Consider the following 11,215-nt stretch of genomic DNA (forward strand, 5'->3'; position numbering starts at 1 on the left):
AATGTATCTATCCTTAAACGTTCTTCTGGGTAAATATATTTAAAAAGAAGCTTATTATTCATGTCAAGGTATTTTATAAAAGAACAACAAAATCAAAAGTAAATGGAAGAAGGTAATTGTTAAGACTAAAACTAAAATTAATGAAACAGAAAAGTAACAACTCTTATAAATAAGATAAATCCAAATGTTAATTCCTACAAAGTCCAATAAAACCAGGAAACACTTAAGAAGCTTGGTTAATATATTTCTGTTGGATATACTTAATGGGAAAAAAATAATACTATTTTGGAGGAAAAATGAGACGGTATGTATAATGTAGGCTTTGGAGAGAACTTTTTAAACAAAATGGGAAACCAAAAATATATTAAGGAAATGATAGACATATTTAGCTATATAAACATTAAGATATGTTGCCTGGGAAAATATACCATAAACAAAGTTGATAGGCAAATTATAGACAGTAAAACATATTTGAAACACAAAAACAGATAAAATGTTCATGGCTACTACTGAAAGAACTGACATAAATTGGTAACAAAAAACAAATATGCAATAGAAAAGTCTTAAGAATATTAAAATATAGTTTACAAAGAAACACATCTAAATAACTGCTAAAAACTGAAAATTTGATAAACATCCCTAGTAGTTAAAAAAATGTCAATTAAGAAAACAATGAACTATACTATTTATATCCATCATATTAATGAGCTTTTAAAAGCAGCATTAACCCCAAATGTTGGTAAGCATGGATTAAAAAAATGTATATATTGCTGATGGAAATGTCAAAAGTCAATCTTTTTGGAAAGCAATATGGAACTAGGTTTTAAATTTAAAAATTACAATATATAGACTTTTGTCTAGCGATTTTACTCTTAGAAATCTATTCTACAGAACTGAAAGCATCAGTATGTAACACTATATATACATAAGTTTATTACTACAGTATATCTACTGTTTGAAAAACTGAAATAAAGTAGATTCTTGTCAATAGGAAAAAGTTTGAATACAAATTTAAAGAAAAAATAGTTTAGTATGGAAAATTTCAAACATACATAAGTAGACATTATAGTATAATGAACTTGATGAAGTTATCCAATCACATTAAATCATTATCAACTTTTTTCCCCAAGTCTCTCTTATTTCTCCACTTCTTTACTTTTTTCTTCCTGGACTATCCAAACATAACCTATCATTATATCATTTCACACCTAACTATTTCAGATAAGGATTTTTTTTAAAAAACCCACAATATCATTATTAAACCTGAGAAAACTAAGTTGAACACAATGGCTCCACAAATAATTCCAGTGCTTTGGGATACCAGGTGGGGGAATTGCTTGAGGCTAGTAGTTCAAGACCAGCTTGGGCAACATAGTGAGATCACCTTCCTTGCAAAAATTTAAAAATTAACTGGGCATGATCACATGTGCCTATGGTCCTAACTATGCAGAAGGGTAACTTGAGCCCAGGAGTTCGAAGCTACAGTGAGCTGTGATTGTGCTACTGCACTCCAGCCTAGGTGACAGAGTGAGACCCTGTCTCTAAAAATAAACAAATAAACAAACCTAGTTAGTTAATAGTAATTCTTTAATATCTAATTCTCACTTGGGGTTCAAACATTTTCCTTGTTTTGAACATCGCTTTTTGCAATTAATTTGTTTGAATCAGAATCCAGACAATATCTACATGTTGCATTTTTTATTATGTTTCTCAAGACTCCATGGCAGTTTCATCTATAGCAGTTTCTCTCTCTTTTTCTTGCCATTTATTTGTTGCAGAAACTTAAGTCACCTTTTTTTTTATTTTTTATTTTTGATTTTTTTTTTAAATTTTACTTTACATTCTAGGATACATTTGCTGGACGTGCAAGTGTGCTACATAGGTATACATGTGCCATGGTTGTTTGCTGCATCTATCAACCTGTCATCTAGGTTTTAAACCCTGCGTGCATTAGCTATTTGTACTAATGCTCTCCCTCTCTTTTTCCCTCACCCCCTGATAGGTCCTGGTCTATGATGTTCCCCTTCCTATGTCCATGTGTTCTCATTGCTCAACTCCCACTTATGAGTGAGAACATGAGGTGTTTGGTTTTCTGTTTCTTTGTTAGTTTGCTGAGGATGATGGTTTCCAGTTCATCCACTTCCCTGCAAAGGACACCAACTCATTCTTTTTTATAGCTGTGTCATTTTTTTATATCATTTTTTTGCATCCTAGATTTAGCTGTTTGTATCCTTAGTTTACTTAACATACTACTTGGTTCCATATTGTTTTTCTTATCAACTTGTAAGACTTTAAATACTGAGGATCTACTAGATATTAGTTGAATACTTGAATAAAAATGTTTCATACATGGTGCTAAATACTTACTTTTAATCACTTCTGTAAGTACATAATATCTACATGTTCCACTTTTTTAACATTAATGAATGAATTTAGGTGTTGTCTGTCTACTCACAGCCCCCACCCCGACTGTTCATCCAAATAATTTAGTATCCTTTGATGATCATTACTTGGTCAATTATTTAATTAGGGGCTTTCTGGTTGAATATATTTTTTACTTCTATACCATGAAAAAATATTCTGCACCTATTGTAAATAATAGCTAATGCTTTTATGGTGCTTACTTTGAGTAATATGTGGTTCTAAGCACTTTATATAGACTAATATATTGTGCCTAGTAACAACCCAAGGAAATAGTTACAATAATTATCCCCATATTACATATAAAAACTCAGAAACAAAATAATTTGCCACAAGTCACTGCTACTAAATGATGAGTTGGAATTCCAAAGAATGAATGAGATATATAAGCTGGAAAAAGAAAGATGCAAAAGACTTGTGTTTAAGATGATTATGTTTTTGTGAAATAAACAATGGTAAATTGATATGTGTGCTTATATGAGAAAGACAAATACCACATTATGAATTGGTTACACAGTGAGGGAGGGAGATGTAATATTGGGGATGTATAGAGACAGAGTGAGGGAGTAGAGGGAAAGAAGAGAGATAAGCAAAAATTCCACAAAAGACAGCACTTATGAAAATTCAAAGTAAAACAACATGTATGATTTTTAATATAAAATTATGTATATGTATGTATACACACACAACTACATATATGTATACAGATTTATATTGATAGAGAAATGCATGAACATACAGTTACTAAATGGCTTTTTGTCTCAGGCTTGTGGGATATTAGTTGATAATTTCTTCTTTATCCTTTTGCATACCATTCAACTATTTTACATTGATCATGTATTTATATAACAAAAAACCCAGAATAAATCTATTTTAATTGTGTAAAAACATTTAAGAGAGTTAGGAATGAATTTTATTTTAATTAATTAATTTATTTACTGGTGGCAGAAGGACAAACTTCATTGAGCCTCTCATCATTAGTTCTCTTCCTCCTGCACAGTCTTGGTTCCCTGGAAAGGTCCAGACTGGGCGCAGCAATGAGACCCATTTTGCTGCCAGCCCAGGCATCTCTGCAGATGGTGGAGGACTTGCCCATGTGCTGGTGGTTGCCACCTCTGAAAGGATGCTCCACAAGGTTCATGGCCACATCCCGTACTCGTGGCCAGCAGTTCCTCTTTGCCTCATATTTGTGGTGGGCCCTGCCAGCCTTCAGGATGGGTTTTCAGTTCGGCCGCCTCTGGCCACTACACCACCACTGCTCTGTTGGCTGAGGAGATAACCTTCTTGGAGCCAGAAGGCAGCTTCACATGGGTCTTCTTGGTCTAAAGGTTGTGGGAGATAACAGTGGCATAGTTCCCTGATGCCAGGGCCAGCTTGCCACGGTCTTCAGGCTTCTCTAAGCAGCACATGGTTGTACCCTCAGGCATGGTGCACATTACCAATGTTGAGCTGGGCCTTGCCACAATACACAAACTGGCCCATGTGAATGCCCTCAGCGGCAATGAACAGCTCCACCCACTTCTTAAACCGGTACAGATTCCAGAAGACCATCTTGGTGAGGGGCGCGCCGAGGCCAGTGCAGTGGAGAGCGTGCTTCACGATGCCCTTGTTGTAACTGCTCGGGGAAGTCCACGGCGAGCAGGTGCGCGGGGCCCTGACGGTGCCTCACCTGCGCAGAACGCAGACCCGGCGCCCTTCCACTGTCCACAGATCATGCGGCCCACGGCGACAGGTCTTGTTCACAAGCGCAGCCGAAAGAGCAAATATGACCTTTTAAAACCTAACATATCAGTTATATAAAACAATTCTACTATTTAAACAAGTGTAGTTCAAACCCCTCAAAGCTACAGTTATTAAATATTGAAGGTAAAAGAACAGAATTTGAACCAATAGTAAAATTTCACTGATTAATACTATCTGTCAAGATCTATCTAAATTCGTGAAAGCACTGAATTGTAGAATGTGAAACAATGTCATTTCATTAGCTCCAAGCTATTTAACAAGAGAGAGAAAACATTCGTTCAAGTAGAACAATTATGTTTATTCACTGTTCTATAGTTCATTATAAGAGAAAAAGAATTTGTGCTATTGCTTCTCAAAATGAAGACTTCTGTACCTTCCCTAAGACCTTATCAACTGAACCAAGTTTATGGTAGATTCTTACATTAACTAAGTTAAGTCACTGATTTTTGCTTTCCTTTATGATTGCGTGGTACATCTAAATAATTTAATTCTCATAGCCATAGCAATCCAACATAGAAATATAAATGACTTGTTTGCATCATTCTTCAAAAATATCTTGTACTATTTTATATTTTTATTCAATTTTTTAGCTTCATTAGTACAAAAAGCTAAATATCCATAGATATAAATGTTTCTGGGACTGAAAAAGTTTCTTCAAATATCAAGTACTTATACAATACTGGGTACCATGTAAGCACATTGAATGAATTACCACTTATAATATACATTATACAACTTTAAAGTAGTTACCCTTGCTATTTAACAGGTAAGAAAGTGGACATGTATAGAGGTTAAGTAACAATGCTAGAAAGCGATTTACACAAGTGTGAATTAATAGGTATGTGTGTATATATACCTATGTATTACATTCCACAAACTCCTTTATACAACAGCTGGAGAATAAATAAATGAAAATATATGTTGCCTGCTTTCTTCCAGCCTGTGACTGGGCTCCTTGACTCCTTGTTCAAGAGGATTGCCTGCTCCCTAGTTCTTCTACTTAGTCTCACCGTCTCCTTTTTCTTGTGCTGGATACCAACTCTGTATATACTTGGATCTTGCGCTAACAAGTTTTCTAGATAATGAACCTACTCAAGTGGGCAGGATGTATAGTGAGAGTCTTCTATAAAATGGGTGGAACTGGAGACCATTTTGTTGAGGGAAATAAGCCAAGCACAGAAAAATGAATATCACATGTTCTCACTTGTCTGGGGGAGCTAAAAAGAGATTTCAGGAAGAAAGAGGAAAAATTGTTGGTAACCAGAGACCAGGAAGGGTAGGGAAGAACAACTTTAGGTAAATAGGCAGGAGGGGAGACATAGGCCCTTTCTTGTCTGGAAGAGTCTTATCATTTTTTTTAACAATCAAAGATTAACAACCTTAAACATTTGAACTCTGAAATACCTCATGTGTGCGAAAAAGCAGAGATTACAATAATTGGTTTTGGAGCATGACAGACTTTGATTTGTACGTGGGCTCTTCTACTCACTAGTTATAGATGAACCACTGTATCTTTTTTCTCATCTGTGGAGTGGGGGAACATAGCTGTTCTTACTTAATACATTTCATGAAGAATTAATGAGGTAATAATGCATATTATGTATAAAGCATGAGTCCTATATTAATATCTCAATTCATATTATCAATTATTATTAAGATTATTATTACAGTATTCTTATTGTCCCCATCATATTGAAGTCTGTATTTTCTCCATATTTTAAGTATCTAACTATAATAAATTATGTAGTGGATTCTATATGAGATGGTAGAAATTTTTATTCTGTTCTTTTCCTGGTCTTTTAAAATAAAGGGTTAAAAGCAGTTCCACATGAAAAATGAAAATATTTTGAAATCTTCTTTTTGATATAGAGCAAAAACCTTTGGGAGAATATGAACAAATGTTCGCATGCGCGTGCGCACACACACATACACCATTTATCTTTGAAGGATGATTCTTGGTAAGCCCAGTATGATAGGAGGCCTAGTAAAAAGGGTCTCTGTGCTTCAGTGAAGTTCTTTCCCATTCACTATCTCCAAAATTATTACCTTTCCAGGTAATACTAGGCGTTTTACTTATACCTGAAATAAGTCTAAGTAATAATATCTAATATTAGCGACATTGTCAACATTTACTAACACACATTTATTGGCTGTAGACATAATACATGGGAATGGTAAACAATTTAAAATATGGAACCTATAGCTAAGAAAATAAATTACTAAACTGTAATCACCAAAGATAATAGGACAAATATTAGCATTATCAACTATTCATTTGTATGCCAGTTACTGTCTTTTGGGGAGCCATATGCTACACACTGGAGAGTAATACAGGTCCTACATGGTAAATCTTGGTGAACTTTCCAAGTTAATATGTGCAGGTAAACTTTATGTTTGATAGCTACTCAGCATTTAATCACATTTGTATAATTTATCTAACCATTGTACCTTGCCAGAGATTAAGGCTGTTTCCTCAGTTTACTTAATCTAATTAGGTAAGTATGCAATGTTATTGAGGATAGAGACTTTTTCTAGTCCATGATTCCAGCTTAAAATAGCATTTAAAAGTTAGGCAAAAAAGAAAAATCTTGCAGAGTTCGTTGAATAAATAAATAATGTTTAATATTTATCATTGTTTTAATATTTTTTGAGTTAAAATATATGTATAAATTTTATCATCTTTATAGTTCAGTGGTAATAAAAACATTTATATTATTTTCTTTCTCTTCATCTCCCTTCTTTTTCTACCTTTGCTGATCTCTGGTTATCATCAATTTACTCTCTGTCTTCATGAGATACACTTTTTAGCTTCCACATACGAGTAAGAACATGTGATAATCATTTTTCTGTGCTTGGCTTATTTCTCTTAACACAATGATCTCCAGTTGCATCCATGTCACTGCAAATGACAGAAATTCATTGCTTTTTAAAGGATGAATAATATTCTATTGTGTATATATAATTTTTTGATAGGCATTTAGGTTGATTCCCTATTTTGACTACTGCGAAGAGTGCTGCAATAAATAAGAGTGTGCAGCTATCTCTCCAATATATTGATTTTCTTTCTTTTTGGGTATATACCCAGCAGTGGATTTTCTGGATCATACAGTAGTTCTATTTGTAGATTTGGGAGGAACCCCAATACTGTTCTCCATAGTAGCTGTACAAATTTATATTCCCACCAACAGCACACACGGGTTACCCTTTCTCTACACAGATAATAACAGATCTTTGCCAGAATCTGTTTATTATCTGTGTTTTTGATATAAGCCATCTTAACTGGGATGAGTTGATATCTCATTGTGGTTTTAATTAGCCTTTATCTGATGATTAGTGACGTTGAATGTTATTTTTATAATCTGTTTGCCATTTGTCTTCTTCCAAGAAATGTCTATTCATATCTCTTGCTGATTTTTAAATCTGATTATATTTTTTCCCGCTATTGAATTGCTTACGCTTCTTCCGTATTCTGGTTATTAAATTTATTCTTAGATGAACAGTGTGCAAACGCTTTCTTCAATTCTTTTGAAGTTTGTCTTTTCATTTTGTTAATTGTTTCCCTTGCTGTACAGAGGCCTTTTAGCTCCATGTAATGCCATTTGTCTATTTTCACTTATGGTGTCTGTGCTTTTTGGGTTTTCTACAAAAAAAAAAAAATTGCCCAGATCAAAATCCTAACACTTACCCAATGTTTTTCTTCTAGTAGTTTAATGTCTTAGATTTAATGTTTTAATTTATTTTGATTTGATTTTTGTGTGTGGTGAGAGACCGGATCTAGTTTCCTTCTTCTGCATTGAGTTATATAGTTTTCCCAACACTGTTTATCAAAAAGTGATAAACATTTTTACCCATTGTATGTTCTTGGTGCATTTGTTGGAAATGAGTTTGCTGCCCTCACTCGCCGCTGACGGCCTGTCTTTCCGTGCGCATGCCCTGCTGCCGCCCGGCAGGAACGCTTCGGTTACTTAGCCTTTCGCCAAGACCGATGTCCAGGGTTCTGGCTCCTCATGTCACTTGGACTTATGCTAAAGTTGTAAAATTTGGTGCAGATGCCCGAGCCTTAATGCTTCAAGGTGTCGACCTTTTAGCCGACGCCATAGCTGTTGCAATGGGGCCAAAGACAAGAACAGAGATTATTGAGCAAAGCTGGGGAAGTCGCAAAGTAACAAAAAGATGGTGTAACTGTTGCAAAGTTAATTGACTTAAAGGATAAATATAAAACTATTGGAGTGAAACTTGTTCAAGATATTGCTAATAAGACAAATGAAGAGGCTGGGGATGGCACTACCACAACTACTGTACTGGCATACTCTATTGCCAAGGAAGGCTTCAAGATTAGTAAACGTGCTAATCTAGTGGAAATCAGGAGCGGTGTGACGTTAGATGTTATCTGTTGATGCTGTAATTGCTGAACTTAAAAAGCAATCTAAACCTGTGACTACCCCTAAAGAAATTGCACAGGTTGCTACAATTTCTGCAAATGGAGACAAAGAAATTGGGAATATCATCTCTGATGCAATGAAAAAGGTTGGAAGAAAGGGTGTCAGCACAGTAAAGGATGGAAAAACACTGAATGATGAATTAGAAAGTATTGAAGGCATGAAGTTTGACCGAGGCTGTATTTCTCCATATTTTATTAATACATCGAAACGTCAGAAATGTGAATTCCAGGATGCCTATGTTCTGTTGAGTGAAAAGAAAATTTCTGGTGTCCAGTCCATTGTACACACTCTTGAAATTGCCAGTGCTCACTGTAAGCCGTTGGTCATAATCGCTGAAGACATTGATGGAGAAGCTCTAAGCACACTCATCTTGAATAGGCTACAGGTTGGTCTTCAGGTTGTGGCAGTCAAGGCTCCAGGGTTTGGTGACAACAGAAAGAACCAGCTTAAAGCTGCTGCTACAGGTGATGCAGCATTTGGAGAAGAGGGATTGACCCTCAATCTTGAAGACGTTTAGCTCATGACTTAGGAAAAGTTGGAGAGGTCATTGTGACCAAAGACATGCTCTTAAAAGAAAAAGGTGACAAGGCTTAAATTGAAAAATGTATTCAAGAAATCATTGAGCAGCTAGATGTCACAACTAGTGAATATGAAAAGGAAAAACCGAATGAACAGCTGGCAAAACTTTCAGATGGAGTAGCAGTGCTGAAGGTTGGTGGGACAAGTGATGTTGAAGTGAATGAAAAGAAAGACGGAGTTACAGATGCCCTTAATGCTATAAGAGCTACTGTTTTGAAGAAGGCATTGTTTTGGGAGGGGGCTGTGCCCTACTTCGGTGCATTCCAGCCTTGGATTCATTAACTCCAGGTAATGAAGATCCAAAAATTTGTAAGTAAATTATTAAAAGAACACTCAAGATTCCAGCAAGGACCATTGCTAAGAATGCAGGTGTTGAAGGATCTTTGATAGTTGAGAAAATTATGCAAAGTTCCCCCAAAATTGGTTATGATGCTATGGCTGGAGATTTTGTGAATATGGTGGAAAAGGAATTATTGAATAAACAAAGGTTGTGAGAACTGCTCTATTGGATGCTGCTGGTGTGGCCTCTCAGTTAACTACAGCAGAAGTTGTAGTCACAGAAATTCCTAAAGAAGACAAGGAACCTGGAATGGGTGCAATGAGAGGTGGTATGGGAGGTGGCATGTTCTAACTCCTGCAATAGTACTTTACCTTTATTAATGAACTGTGAGGGGAAGTCCAAGATGCAGTGTTCCTCACCAATAACTTCAGAGAAGTCAGTTAGAGAAAATGAAGGAAAGGCTAGCTGATGTTTAAGACATCACTATGACCATCAGTTACTGGTTTCAGTTGACAAAATACATAATGGTTTATTGCTGTTATTATTTGTGCCTACAGATAATTTATTTTGTTTTTTTGAATAAAAAGACATTTCTACATTCCTGATACTGGGTACAAGAGCCATGTACCAATGTACTGCTTTCAGCTTAATTCACTGAGGCATTTTTATTACTATTCTGTTAAAATCAGGATTTTAGTGCTTGCCACTGCCAGATGAGAAGTTAAGCAGCCTTTCTGTGGAGAGTGACAATAATTGTGTACAAAGCAGAGAAATATCCAATTATGTGACAACCTTTGTGTAATAAAAATTTGTTTAAAGTTAAAAAAAAAGAAAAGAAAATGAGTTTGCTATAAATGCCTGGATTTATATTGGTGTCCTCTGTTCTGTTCCATTGGTCTATGTGTCTATTTTTATGCTGGTATCATTCTGTTTTGAAAGCTCTGCAGCACATTTTGAAGTATCTGTGATGTCTCCAGCTTTTTTATTTTTGCTCCGAATTGTTTTGGCTATTTGGTTTTTTATGTGGTTTCATATGCACAATTTTTTCCTATTTCTGTGAAGAATGTCATTGACATTTTGATACAGATTGCATTGAATCTGTAAATTATTTTGGATAGTGCTGTCATATTAACAATATTAATTCTTCCAGTTCTTATGCATGGAATATGTATTCACTGTTTTGTGTTCTCTTCAATTTGTTTTTTCATTAGAGTTTCATAGTTTTTCTTATGTAGATCTTCCACTTCTCTAGTTAGATTGATTCCTAGGTGTTTTACATTTTTTGTAGCCATTGTAAATAGGATTTCTTTTTCAGATTGTTCACTGTTGCCATATATAAATGCTAGTGATTTTTGTACGCTGATTTTGTATCCTGCAACTTCTGAATGTATCAGTTCTAAGAGACTGTTGGTGAAGTCTAGTTTTTTTCTAGGTATAAAATCATATCATTTTCTAACAAGGTTAATTTGACTTTTTTCTTTCCAGTCTGAATGCCCTTTATTTCTTTCTCCTGCCTAATTACTTTGGCCAGGACTTTCAGTGTTACGTTGAATAAAAGTTAACATCCTTTTCTTGTTTTAGTCCTTAGAGAAAAGGCCTTCATTTTTTTCCCCCATTTATTACAATGTTAGCTGTGAGTTTGTCATACATACGTGACCTGTATTATTTTGAGATATGTTCCCTCTACACCCATTTTGACGGAAGTTTTTATTTTTAAAGAGATGTTGGATTTTATCACGTGCTTTTTCAG

The 11,215-nt window shown here is 35.1% G+C and overlaps 2 pseudogenes; one reads left to right on the forward strand and one right to left on the reverse strand.

The window, feature by feature from the left end:
• Positions 1-3,398: 3,398 nt before the first annotated feature.
• On the reverse strand, positions 3,399-8,094 carry LOC100389608 (large ribosomal subunit protein uL2 pseudogene; annotated as a pseudogene).
• Positions 8,093-9,816, forward strand: LOC100389969 (60 kDa heat shock protein, mitochondrial pseudogene; annotated as a pseudogene).
• The last annotated feature ends 1,399 nt before the right edge of the window (positions 9,817-11,215 follow it).

The sequence above is a fragment of the Callithrix jacchus genome, chromosome 17 (genome assembly GCF_049354715.1).
Source record: "Callithrix jacchus isolate 240 chromosome 17, calJac240_pri, whole genome shotgun sequence".
Taxonomy (NCBI): Eukaryota; Metazoa; Chordata; class Mammalia; order Primates; family Cebidae; genus Callithrix; species Callithrix jacchus.